This window comes from Mirounga leonina, unplaced genomic scaffold (genome assembly GCF_011800145.1).
Source record: "Mirounga leonina isolate KUSES-001 unplaced genomic scaffold, KU_Mleo_1.0 Mir_154, whole genome shotgun sequence".
NCBI lineage: Eukaryota > Metazoa > Chordata > Mammalia > Carnivora > Phocidae > Mirounga > Mirounga leonina.
The window spans coordinates 57,953,070-57,967,528 of NW_023270389.1; the positions used below are offsets into that span (position 1 = coordinate 57,953,070).

A 14,459-nucleotide genomic window follows, 5' to 3' on the forward strand; every position below is an offset into this window, starting at 1 on the left:
AGACACAACCATACTGCAAAAAAGCAAAAGGATGACACATGCTATGAAGTCATCTGCAACCAAATATAGTTAAAAATGTACAACAAAATTTTTGAGCACCTTATTCCTCCAAAAGTATTTTTCCAAATATTTTCAGATAACTAAATATTCTGCCTCCTGACTTATTATAAACATTTAATGGAATGAAATCTCCTGAAACCATTCTTTGGAGTCTTACTCCCCAGAGGACTGGCATTTACTCAAAGGCTTCTCTAGATGGCAAGAAATGCTTAAAACAATAAAGTCTGTCAAATGGTTGAAACTACCATTTTGAGGAGGCTAATATGAAATAACTTTTTGAGCCATTTGATATTTCAAATAATTTCCAAATCCAAATGTTTATGTATGGGTGGACTGTTTAAATAAATTTGGTATATCTATAAAAGGGAATACCATGGTATCATAAGAAAGAATGAGGAAGTTCCTTAGTGTTGATATGAAATGATCTCCGAGATATATTATTAAATGAAAAAACCAAAACATAGACACACCATATACAAAAATTAACTCAAAATGGATCACAGACTTAAATGTGAGAACTAAAACTATAGAACTCTTAAAACATAGTAAATCGGGGCGCCTGGGTGGCTCAGTCGTTAAGTGTCTGCCTTCGGCTCAGGTAATGATCCCAGGGTCCTGGGATCGAGCCCCACATCGGACTCCCTGTTCCACAGGAAGCCTACCTCTCCCTTTCCCACCCCCCACCCCCGGCTTGTGTTCCCTCTCTTGCTGTCTCTCTCTGTCAAAATAAATAAAATCTTAAAAAAAAACAACAACATAGTAAATCTTTGTGATATTGTATTAGGCAATGGTTCTTTTTTTTTTTTTTTTAATTTTATTTATTCATTTGAGAGAGAAAGAGTGCGCACAAGCAGGGGGAGCAGCTGACTCCCCACTGAGCTGGGAGCCAGACATGGGGCTCGATCCCATGACCTGGAGATCATGACCTGAGCCAAAGAGAGATGCTTAACCATCTGAGCCACCCAGGCGACCCACAGGCAATGGTTTCTAAAATACGACACCCAAAGCACAAGCAGTAAGAGAAAAACTAGGTAAACTGGACTTAAATCAAAATTAAAACTTTTGCGCTTCAAAGGATACCATCAAGAAAGTCAACTACAGAAAGAGATAAAATATTTGCAAATTTATATCTGATAAGGGGCTTGTATCCAAAATATACAAAGAAGACTTAAACTCGACAATAAAAAGACAAACCAATTAAAAAATGAGCAAGGACTGGAACAGATATTTCTCCAAAAAAGATAACAAATAACCCAATAAGTAAACAAAAAGATGCTGCAACATCACTTACTATCAGAGAGATGTAAATGAAAACCACATGAGATGCCACTTCACACCTACTAGGATAATGATCAAAAAGATATTAACAAGTATTGGTGAGGATGAGGCGAAATTTAAACTCTATGTTGCTGGTGGGAATGTAAAATGGTGTGGGCCTTGGAAAACAGTTTGGCAGTTGCTCAAATGATTAAACACAGAGTTACTATATGACTTAGCAATTCTACTAAGTATACATCCAAGAAAACTGAAAACATGCCCATCAGCTGGTAAACAGGTAAACAAAGTAAGGTATATCCATACAATGGAATATTTTTCAGCCATAAAAAGAACTGAAATATCGATACATGCTACATCACGGATGTACCTGGAAAACATAATCCTAAGGAAAACTAGATGCAAAGGGTCCCATATCAGCGATTCCACTTATAAGAAATTTCCAGAATAGGCAAACCCACAGAAACAAACAAAAGATTAGTGCGGGTTGCAGGTAGAGAGGAATGGGGAGTGATCACTAAAGAGTACGGGATTTTTTTTTTTAAGATTTTATTTATTTGAGAAAAAGGGAGCAAGCGAGAGAGAGAGAAAGAGAACGAGAGTGAGAGAGCGCACATGCACATGAGCAGGGGGAGGGGCCGAGGGAGAGGGAGAAGCAGACTCCCCGCTAAGCAGGTCCAGGTCCCTGGCATCATGACCTGAGCTTAAAGCAGATGCTAAACCCACTGAGCCATTCAGGTGCCCAGAGTACTGGATTTCTTTATGGGGTAATGGCAGTGTTCTAAAACTAGGTAGTAATGATGGCCACACTATGTGAATATACTAAAAACCACTGAATTTTTACACTTTAAAGGGGTGAATTCTATAGTAGGTGAATTATATCTCAATAAAACCACTGCTTAAAAAAAGAGCAAGCTGCTGAACGTGTATGGGATGCTGTCAACTTACAGGTTTGCTCATGTCTCAATAAAATATCTCTGGAATGATACACAGGAAACTAACGTTAGCCTCCTCAGCAGGACTCTGGAGAGATTTTCTACCATGTACTCTCATTTTTAACTTTGAACGATGCCAATACAGCAGTATTCAATTTTTATTAGAAGTGAAATGAAATTAGAAAATGTTTTTAATAGACTAGTCCCTTCCACTAGTTTAACAATGCAAAATTCTGCATAAAACAATACATTCAGGGGCTGCAGATGGTATAATGAATGTTACAATTAGCTGGAAGGAACAGAAAAATTAGCAGTTCTCTATACTGTTTAATTCTGGTTCCATTAACTTTTCCTCATTGGTCTTCTAACTATCTCAGTGGCTCTCTCTGAAGAACAAATTTTCTGTGCCTCTTTTATTTGGAGACCCAAACTGAACAAATATCTCCTATAATGGATCAAATTCCCAAACTTGAAAAAAAAACACAAACCAAGGGACGCCTGGGTGGCTCAGGTGATTAAGCGTCTGCCTTGGGCTCAGGTCATGATCCTAGGGTTTGGGGATCAAGTCCTGCATGGGGCTCTCTGCTCAGCGGGGAGCCTGCTTCTCCCTCTGCCTGCAGCTCCCCCTGCTTGTGTGCTCTCTCTCTCCGACAAATAAATCTTTAAAAAAAAAAACAAAAACACAAACCAAAAACCTATTTTTAAAAAATTCTGTGATAAAATCTTCTACCAGATGTTATATTTTAGAGGAAAGTAAGAATAAATAGCTCTTAATTTAGGAATAAATTTCAGAATAAATGACCCTTAGGAGAAAGCCAAACACAGCTTAGAAACAACACTTCCTACATGCTTCCCCCCAAATTTCCATCCAGCTAGATGAAAACTGCCTGCCCTATGAAAGCCATTCTCTATTTTTCACCAGCAGTCGTAGAGGTAGTCCAGAAACAGGCTTCCAGAATAGGCCACCAAACCCCAACTCTACTCCCAACTGGGGCAGAAGGAACAGCCCCATTCAGTGAAGTTCTTCCTTCCAGTTAATTCCACAGCATCCAGCTAGCTCCTTCCATTTGGGAGAGCTCTGTACTACTGATTTTATTTGACATACTGCATTACCTACCATCTTCTGTTAACTATGTCAATGCTGCCCACTCCCTCGCTGATGTGAACAGGGGCCGGCTGCTTTACGAGGCTATAGGGGTACATCAATACAGCTCAACTCCCCTGCCTGCCACATCAAGTCTTCCAAGGCTGGCTCCAGGTCACCATTCTGCCAGTTTATCCGTCTCCCCATCTCGCCCCAGCTCCAACATCTCTGCCACACCAAACTCCTAACCCTTTCTCCAACACAATACACTCCATAACAACAACATGCTTTGTGCACGCTCTTCTCTTTGTCTGGAATGCCATCTCTACCAACCCACTCGCTCAAACTGGGCCAACGCCTACTTTTTTTTTTAAAGATTTTATTTATTTGAGGTAGAGAGAGTAAGAGAGCATGAGCAGGGGGGCAGAGGGTGAGGGAGAAGCAGACTCCCCACTGAGCAGGGAGCCTGATGTGGGGCTCGACCCCAGGATCCTAGGATCATGACCTGAGCTGAAGGTAGACGCTTAACTGACTGAGCCACCCAGGCGCCCCTTTTTTCTGAAGTTTAAATGAAATTATGCTGAAAAGACATAAAGTTATAAAAATTAGCATATTTCATCAATTCTAAGATGCCATTGATGGTTAAGACACATTATTTTATGTGCCATCGGCAACTAAAAATGCTGGTTCTAACTCACCAACAATTGTAAGGCATATCCCAATGTCAGAGATATTCAAATGTGACAAACTGTCTTAAAGTTAAAGATATGCAGTAAACCACAAATCTTAAAGGTAAAGATGTTGTTTTCTGTTTACTTATAACACATCTCTTGATAATTGTTTCCCAGTCTCTCCCAGGCCTTCGGCATCTAAAAGTCTGAATTTTATTCACATTTGCCGCCTCCCAACAGTTAGCCCAGAACCTAAAATCCAAGATATGCACAATAAAATAAGAGTCCCATTTATTAAATTTAAAAATAAGAAAATTAAGCATCTGCTTAATAAAGTACAAAAAGAATGTCATAAAACTTAAAAATCCTTAATGCCATAAAAATAAGACTTTAAAAAAAAAAAGCTTCTTTGCCTATTAATGATCAAGGGAATACCAAATATTTCAGCATCAGGGTTAACCCAAACATATAAGACATGTTAAATATTTTCAGTGTTTTTAAAAGATACCCAGGACATGGCCTTGTATGACGGTTCCAAAAACATTCTTGACATTGGAGTTTGCAGAACCTCCCATTTGCAATATTAGATTAATGTTGACACGGTTTTTACTTCAGTCCATGGACAACATTTCTGCCCCATAATGTACCTAATGATAAGCACTTAAAAATATATTTGTAATAAAGAGTCTGAAGTTTGCTGACAGCTTCCAAGCTGTCCCACTCCCCTGTCCCTAGGCAGGGTGATAAGAAAGTCCAGGTGATTCCTCCTGTGGATCAGGCAGGAGGTTACAACCAACCACCACTCAGCAGCACGATGGGAGCCCGGGCCCCAGCCCCACCATCTCATCACGGTAAAAGGAAAGCCAGTCCCCTTTCCCTGCTCTTCTCAGAGAGCGTCATGACAGGCTGAGCAAACCTCTTCACACCCTCTGGGTGCATACATATGTGACATCTTTGTTCCCACACCTGAACCAGATACTGTGGGGACGGGAGGGGGCCCATCCCACCTCTGCGGTGCCCACAACAATACTGACTCTGATTTCACTCCCAATTAAAAGGAAACACAGCTAATGAAACCAGCAGAACGAACGATGTTCACTCACTGCTGTAAAGGGTCCATGAAAAGGGCTGTTATTAAGGCCTGTGAGCTTGTTTCAGAGGGAGGGGGTAGGTGTACCATCTGTCTACTTGCAGGTTCCTACAGGACTCTTAGACTTCATTTAGTCACACTTTCTAATGGATCTTATCTGTTTTACATGTCAAAAGTTGTCCCCCTTGTAAGGTACATTTTTTAACAAGCTATCACAATTTTTCCTGAAAACCTACCAGCGTGGTTATGTGGTCTGTCACCGTAGAAGCCAGAGGGCTACGTGAAATCGCAATGATGTGTAACCTGGGGCAAAGACCCCTTTGTGCCTCAGTTTTGTCTTCTTTTTTTTTTTAATTTTTAAAAAGATTTTATTTATTTGAGACAGAGAGAGAGAGCATGAATAGGGGGAGAGGCAAAGGGGGAGGGAGAAGCAGACTCCCTGCTGAGCTGGGAGCCCAACGTGGGACTCGATCCCAGGACCCTGGAATCATTACCTGAGCCAAAGGCAGATGCTTAATGGACTGAGCCACCCAGGAGCCACTCAGTTTCTTCTACTGTAAATGTGTTCTAATAATAGTGTCTAGTTCACAGGGTTATTACAAGAGTGAAATGAGTTAATATCCCACTTAAGGGTTGTAAGCAGCTTAAAGGAACGTCTGGCCTATGGTCAGCTCCACACGTGCCTCTGACAAATAAATAAGCAGTTGCAATAACACTTAGGAATATTTGTGCAACGTGATGCTTCTGGGCTCTAAAAGGTACCCTCAAAATAGACAACAGCCCCTCCCTTCTCTGAAAAACTGCTGCATCAGTAAGGAGTCCAAAAGTGTTGGTCCCATTTATTTCATGCATATTTGTTCTCTCTCCAAATGGACTCTAAGCACCTTGTATGCAGGGGCGCTTGGGTGGCTCCTGTCAGTTAAGCATCTGCCTTTGGCTAAGGTCCTGATTCCAGGGTCCTGGGATCGAGTCCCACGTTGGGCTCCCAGCTCAGAAGGGAGTCTGCTTCTCCCTCTGTCCCCTGCTCCTGCTATCTCTCTCTCAAATAAATAAAATCTAAAAATAATCACCTTAAGTACAGACAGAGGCCACTCCCACCACCTTTCACTGTACCTGCCACAGGTGAAGTGTCAGCCTCCTCAGTTGTAGACAGTAATGCGAGTGGGCTGGCTGGCTTCGGCGATGGTGTAACAGCGCTAGAAGGAGAGGCTAGAAAGGCTGCCCAGCCCACCCCAGTGAGATCTATCTATTTTTCTTGAAATGGAAGGTGTTCTAAAGTAATCTGTAAGTAAAGACCATTCAGCAATTGTTCATGCAGAGTCCAGAGACAGAGGCTAAGTTAACCAGGACCGGAGCATTGGAAAATAAAACAGTATGATCCACCGACAGAAAACAAGAGGCATCATTACGTTTATTTACTTAAACTCTGCCCACTTATATGAAGGAGTTGATGTTGCTTACTATAAATACATATAAATATAAATATTGAATAAAATACGGAAATCAGGAAAAATGTAAGTTAAAATAAAAGGCCGATATTGGGGGTAGGAGAATAGAACACAGATATGCAGGAGATATGGTCCATATACTGGCTAAAACAAAGCTTTTCCTGGCCAGTGTCCAGGAGAGATTTCTCATGTACATTATTAGGTAGGGCATGCTGAGTAATGCAAGGGGCGTGTCCCCAGGAACAACCTATAGTAGTAAATAGTGAGTTTTCTTTTTTTTTAATATTTTATTTATTTATTTGACAGAGAGAGACACAGCGAGGGAGGGAACACACGCAGGGGGAGTGGGGGGGGGGCGGGGAAGCAGGCTTCCTGCGGAGCAGGGAGCCTGATGCGGGGCTCGATCCCAGCACCCTGGGATCATGACCTGAGCCGAAGGCAGACGTTTAACGACTAAGCCACCCAGGCGCCCCAATAGTGAGTTTTATAAAGCAAGCTCTCCTGACACCCTTTAAAAAAAAAAAAGCTAACAACATGACACAACAAATTCAAAGAAAGCAACTGTGTAAGCACAAAGCCTAACCAAGGACGAAATGTGGAACCGCTACAGAAATAAACGGATTGCGTATCACTTCAACAATCCTGTACAAATATCACTTCCCTTAACTGGGCTCCTGACAAAAGTTGTTTGGTGAAACATTTCCGTTATATTCTTTGCCAGTGTGGTCTGTGTTGATTATCAAAGGCAGACCCACATTCTTAACAGATCAAAGAACAGAGCAGGTTGAAAAAACTACGGTGCCAAATCAAAGCTGTGTGTGGCCCGGCTCTGTGGCCATCTCACCCACAGGTCGGAGGTGAGCAATGGGTAGGCCCCTTGAAAGCAATGACAGCACTTTTCTTAGTAACTCTGGGAATGCTCCAGAATAAATTACAAATGATGGGTCACACTGCCAACTCTAGAACACAGAGCACAGGCACGATCCTAGTCCAGAAATTTCCCACAGTACTTGCTGCCATCGGCCACATAGTCTGTAGGGCCCAAGCCAGGAGTGGGGAAAGGCTTGGTACCTGGATCAGGAGGGTGAAGGTCCACAAAACTCTGAGTAGGTGAAAAGAGATGGTAGGGTTTCCCCAAAGCGGTAGTCCTCGCTGCATACAATGAAGGGACAGAAGGGCAAGGAAAGTAGGAGCATTTGCAAGGGAGTGGTTCTAACAATGGACCAGAGACTCTAGGCTGGAGAGGGAGAGAGGAGCAGCCAGGAAGTGACTAATGTAAGTAAGAGAGTGGGGAGGCTTCGGAAGTAATGAGTTCCAGAAAGTACCACAGTCAGACTCTAAGAAGGAGGTGGTGCTCGAATAGGGTGAGATTTGGGAGTTGGTGCATTTTCTGGTAATGACAAGGTTCAGAAAGACAAGGGGGTAGGAGAGATGGTTGGTGTAGCAGATGCTCAGAGCACTAAGAAACAACTCCTCAAGAGAGATCGCACACCCGGGGACTCCCTGCAGGTGACTGTGCTCACCAGGGATATGACAAATGAAGGGTAAATCCAGACGTTCCCTGAGAGTGAAGTACAAAACAAACTCTGGCTGCATTCCCCAGGTACCAGCTGCTCAGCGGGTTCCCCCCTACAGGCTTTGCGGGTTCCCCCCTACAGGCTTTGCAGGGGGGGGGGTGCCATGGCAATGCGTATGGGAAGGCAGCACCTACTGCAAATTTCAGAGCTCAACTTCCACACTTTTAGAAGGTACATTAATACCTTAAAATTCTAGAAAGTTTTAATTTTTATTTTAAAAATTCAGAAAGCTCCTCTATTTCAAAACTTTAAACTAAAACTTTAATAAATAGCAACACTTTGCTAATGGTGACCAACAAATACATTCAACAGACACCTACTGGATTCCTGCTGTGGTCTAGGTACTTTTCTGGGCCTTGGTGTAGATTCACACTCTAGTGGGAGAGCCAAGAAGAGACAAAAGGAAAAAAATACTATATTTTCAGCTATAAATAGTAGGGATAATACCAACAGGAGCAATGGAGATCAGCAATAACGCTCAGTTTTACTTTGGGCCACACTTGTGTTCACTTTTGTGCACCCTGACTCCTAAGTCATCCAATGCATCCATCAGTTATATTCCTACTGATGTGGGAAACACAGGCAGAAGGAAATGTAGATAAAATTTAAATTCCTTATAACCTGCAGCCCATTGACAAATACTTGAGGTAGGCAGAGTATAACTTTCCTCCAGGAACTCCCAACTGTCTCATGCTTTGCTAGAGGGGAAAACAACCTTAGCTTGACAATAGCCAGGCCTCCAGGGTCCTGTGAGTCTTCTTTAGCATATGAAAGTCCTTTTTGGAAACCTCCCTTGGTCTTTACCTCCCCCAACTCCAAAGTTTATATAATCAGCCATTCCTCACAACCACGTGCAGCTCTTCTGCCCAACGGTCTCGTCCCCATGCTTTAATAAAACCACCCTCTTACACCAAAGATGTCTCAAGAATTCTTTCTTGGCCGTGGGCTCTGAACCCCACCACTTCCAACCACATCACTGCCATGGAGAGAAAGTTGTTTCAGACTATCTTGGCTTCCACTGAGCTGATCCCATTTTCGCTGGGCAATCTTGTGAGGACAGTCTATCTTTGCACAGGGAGAAAAATGCACTACCAACCCCACCCACTTAACTACTCTAGTCCCCATTTATGATGCTCACTGTAAGTTAATAAGCTAACATTATGTTCTTGCTGGGTATCACGCCTTTGAGAACTTGGTTAGACAGCTTCCCCCTGAGCCCTATCACTGTCAAATCCATGTCTGGACTCCCTGGATTTTGAAGTCCCAAGTTCTAGAAGGACCTGCCTCCTTATTTTCACTCAGTCTCTGCTCTAATGCTTACAGTTCCCACCTGGGGTTCAGTTTAACAGTTCACCTCCTATCTACTGAACACTTAACTATGTTCTAGGTATAGTGCTAAGTGCTGGAGACCTAGAGAGAATAAGACACAGCTTCTGCATGTGGAGAGGCAATCTTATAAAAAGATAATTTTAGGGGTGCCTGGGTGGCTCAGTTGGTTAAGTGTCTGCCTTCGGCTCAGGTCATAATCTAAGGGTCCTGGGATCGAGTCCCGTAGGGCCCCCCTGCTCAGTGGGGAGTCTGCTTCTCCCCCACCCTACTCGTGCTCTTTCTCTCAAATAAAATCGTTAAAAAAAAAATGAATAAACAAACAAAAAGATAATTGTATATAAAGTGATAGAGAGGAAGCTTAGAGGTAGGGTGCTTGGCCTTACCTGGGGAATATCTGCTAGATGACACTGCACTGGAGACAGAAAGGCTAAACAGGAGTTAGGCAGGTAAATAAATACAAAGGGTAATCAGGAGGGACTGAATATATCATACACAAATTCAAGAAGACAAAACGAGTATCATGCAGAAATGCTGTAAACAATCAATGAAGTGCAAGGAAGGGGATGGCAGGGGATGAGGGCAGGACATGTGAATCAAGCTAAGGACCTGAACTCATCCTGGAGATAACAGGGATGGAGGGTCTTAGCACAGGAGTAGCACGATTACACCTGCCCATGTAAGATCCCTCTGGCAACGGTCGGAGGGTAGTCCTGAGGGGAACATGTCGCACTGGGAGACCAATTAGGAGCCTCTCACAGTAACCTGGACTTCCAATGACTGGCGCTTGTCCTGGTACAATGAAAAGGAAGGGGTGGATTCAGAAATAGAAGGTAACCACTGGCAAGACTCTGATTTAAATCCATGGTGTGTGAGGGAAAGGGAAGATTCTGAGATGATGCTCAAGTGTCTGTCTTGGGTGACTGAGGGAAAGGCGAAGAGGGCTGTGAGAACAATGCGGGGGTAGATTGGAGACTCAGTGTGGGAAACAAGAGATACACGGAGTTGAGTTTTCAACATACAAAGTTTGGGGTGCCTCTGGTCAGTCTAATGGATACGGGCAGTTGGTAAGAGTCTGCAGTTCAGAGTGATGGAGACCTATTTGGGAGTCATCATTTACAAATCGTTACTGAATGCCTAGATCTACCGAATATGGGTTGTAGTAAAAAGAACAAAAGTGGAGAAGATCACCGAAGATGAGCACATGGTGAGACTATCAAGAGAGCTGAGAGCAGAACCTAAGGAAAATCAACAGTGGGGCTTGGAGGAGACAGGGAAAAGCGATGAGAATCAAAAGTAATGTCACAGAGACAAAGGCAATTAAGATCAGAGCAGTTAACAATGTCAAGGAAAGCAAAGAAGTCCAGAAGGAGAAGGCCTGGAACAGGTCACTGATTCGGCATATCAGGTGGCCGTTATCAAAGTACCACATAGGTGTTTGGAGGCCAAAGTCAGACATCACTGACTTGAGGTGTGAATCGGAAGCGCTAAAATGGAGCAAAGAACAGAACTGTTTACCACCAGGGGAAGTCAACAATTGGAGATACGGCTTATCTTTTATAATTCATTACCGGTGTGGTGGTTAATTTCATGTATCATCTTGGCTGGGTCACCAGCTGGACCAAGGGTCACCAAGTACATAATACCTTTCAACATTCATCAAACTAATGAATATAATGATACCGGCTGGTTGTTCCTAATGTCACTAGATAAGGTGGGGAAAAGGGAGAGAGAAGCTCAGGGATTCAAATTCCAAATTCAAGCGCTGAATAAATGATCAGAAAACTTCTCTGTCTATCCTGAAGAGACCCTTATCTCCTTTATTTTTTTTTTTAAAGATTTTATTTTTTATTTGACAGAGAGAGACAGCGAGAGCAGGAACACAAGTAGGGGGAGTGGGAGAGGGAGAGGCAGGCTTCCCGCCGAGCAGGGAGCCCGATGTGGGGCTTGATCCCAGGACCCTGGGATCATGACCTGAGCTGAAGGCAGACGCTTAACGACTGAGCCACCCAGCACCACCCCCCCCCCAATCTCCTTTAGCCACAGAGCTGAAACTGCTGAAACCAAAGCCAGAATCTCATCCTGAGAGTGGCTGAATTACAAAGCACATTGAGTTCCCAACCTCAGGGGATGTCTACTATTACAGTGAGGGCACTGATTGGGAAGGAACAGAACCCTGAACACTGGGGACGCTGATGAAGCTGGAGACATCGAACCCTAAGTACTGATGAGTCTTCTCTGCCAGTAGAAACAACTGCTCCACCCCTGTCTGAGGAGACTGAGTGCTTTGCCCAAGGGACCGGGAAAGCTCTCCCCTGAAGCAGCTGCCCTGAAAAACACGGCTGATTCTCCTCAGGACCCACCCCACCACTCCTCTTTGCTTCAAGATTCGTAACTGGACGTAAATCTCAGAAGGCCCCCAGAGGTACAGAGGACGACCCACAAGGAGACCCACTATATTCCAAATCACTACTTGATTTTTCTGATTTATACAGACAGAAATCCAGGGAATGTGTGTGGGTAACAGTAAAAGAAACAAAGTTGGATCTGGCCAAATTTACAGATACAGGCCCACTAAACAGATAATTCTGCATTTCATGTTGCAACTCGGTAGAGTTAGAGCTCTAATAGTCTGTTTCAGTTCCTTGGCTGAAATGTGGGCCATATAAGGGGCCCACAGTAAATGAACTTGAAGCACCAGACCCGTCTTGATTTAATACAGAGGAAGGGATTCAAAGGCTTAGGGAGATTGGAATGTTAGAGTGGATTTGTCATTTAAGACCTACTCACCCACCCCTGGAGGGTCCAGAAGACACACCTTTCACCATGACTGTGAGAAATAAATTTGTGAGAGGAGACCCAGCATCTTTGAAGAGTTCTGTGATCGCTCTGCTCTGGAGGCCAGACCTTCAGTGGGAGGCAATGCTTCCTAAATACAATGGAAGTGACTGCATCCTGGGGGAGCAGGGGCCAAGTAGTGGCACTCAATAGCCAGCGGGGGGTATGGTAACCATAACAGGCCGTGAATGAGCAGCCATCAGAACAGTCTGACTCACAGAGACCTGCATGCAGCATTAGCTGGACGATCATGGTATTCCTAGAAGAGATACAGATGGGCAGCCTACTAAATTCCTACTTGATCTTTATAAGCAGAAAAGTTCTAGGTCAAATGAACCAAAGTCTAAATTGAGTCATGGGGCACCTGGGTGGCTCAGTCAGTTGAGCATCTGCCTTCGGCTCGGGTCATGGTCCCGGGGTCCTTGGATCGAGCCCCACTTGGGGCTCCCTGCTCAGCGGAAGTCCGCTTCTTCCTCTCCCTTTGCCTGGCGCTCCCCCTGCTTGTGCTCTCTCTGACAAATAAGTAAATAAAACCTTACAAATAAATAGAGTCATAAACCCAGAAAGTTACATCCCCTCAATCAATTTCCAGACTTGAGCTTGTTTACAGACCCAGAACCCCTCAATAATGGGGAGGCCAGGTCCAAACTAGCATAAATTAAGAAAGGAATTTGAATGAAGGCATTTCAGTGGCAACCATCACCCTGATGTACCAAAACATTTAAAGAACTAAAAATGTGTTTTGTAGTTCTTAGTATTTACAAGAGTAGAAGAAAATGTCAGAGATGCAATACTGCACAGGCCCACAAACTCTAACAGAAAACCCCTGGGGCCAGATGTGTTTCAGACGTAGAATTTTTCAGATTTAAAAAAATGAACTTAATGTGTACACTCTATATCATCTACTAGCCTCAGCAGGGTCCAAGGCAGCATCCCATAATAAAATGCATTAGTATTTCTGTAGTCAAACACATGATTAGTCATACCAAGCGGGATCAAGGCTAAAAATAGTCTCTCATTAGTACAGGTCAAATCTTGCAGCCACAAGAGTTTGTATCAAACGTAGGGAAAAAGTTTCCATTTTCAGAGATCTGGGGGTTTGAAATTGCTGATAAGAGATTGTGGACCTACAATCTGAAATGAGAACGGGAACCTGCCCCTCGGCATGTTCTGTTCTTAACTCCACATACTGGAGCCTGATTATAGTCGGAATCACCTCTGCTTACTATCAATACATTCTCTAGGGGCTCCTGGGTGGCTCAGTCGGTTAAGCGTCTGCCTTCGGCTCAGATCGTGATCCTGGGATCCTGGGATCTAGTCCTGCATCGGGCTCCCTGCTCAGCGGGGAGTCTGCTTCTCCCCCTCCCTCTGCTGCTCCCCCTGCTTGTGCGTGCTCCTGCTCTCTCTCTGTCAAGTAAATAAGTAAAAATCTTTAAAAAAAAAATACATTCTCTAATTTCTCTAGTGTGTAAAATTCAGCAAGCCTCACTGAGGTTCTTCAGCAAGGCAGCAGAACTACATTGGAACCTCTGTCACTGGGGTGGAGGGGCCGGGCAAAGGCGCCAGTCAGCGCCTCTGGTGCGAAGACCCAGAGCCTGTTTGCACATCTTGCGGGGCAAGCCTGCCAGAAGTCTTAACTGTAGACGGATTTGCACAGCCTCCAGGGAAGAACTCAACCCAAGCAGGAAGGTAAGGCTCAGTGGCTTGGTCCATATGTAGTGCCTCCTGATGAGGGGCAAGGGACCTTTCTGACGTGGTGTCAGACACTTTGTTAAATGGATCCACGCTGTGTCCTAGCCAGAAGAATCAGTATAAGAGTGAGAAGAACCTACAAAACCCACACCATTACAAATCCCTGCGGAGTAGTCTGAGCACTGGGTGGCTCAGATTCTGCTGTTAGTAAGGATGCTTTCCACATGGCAGCTCTGTCCCTCCAAGCAGAGTCAGCAGTAATCCAGCCATCACGATTCTTGTACAAACATTACCATGAAGAGAAGGAAACTGGATACCCTGGGACAGAGTAAAGACACTCTGTAAACATTTCAGATATGCCAAAAGCCTCCTAAAAAAATGGTTAGACTTTGAAGGAGAAATTCTACAATATAGCAGAGAGGCTGCAAATATATGCTTTGAGTCCCAACTCTATCATATATTA

At 43.9% G+C, this 14,459-nt stretch overlaps 1 protein-coding gene and 1 long non-coding RNA gene across 2 annotated transcripts in view; both read right to left on the reverse strand.

Moving 5' to 3' along the window:
- MPZL1 (myelin protein zero like 1) overlaps positions 1-14,459 on the reverse strand; it is a 62,697-nt gene that overhangs the window by 40,835 nt on the left and 7,403 nt on the right. The gene's annotated exons all lie outside the window — the stretch shown is intronic.
- On the reverse strand, positions 4,520-5,473 carry LOC118014526. The gene is made up of 2 exons (XR_004680298.1): positions 5,396-5,473; positions 4,520-5,339 (listed from the first exon to the last, which is right to left on the reverse strand). It is a non-coding gene; the product is annotated as an uncharacterized LOC118014526 (long non-coding RNA).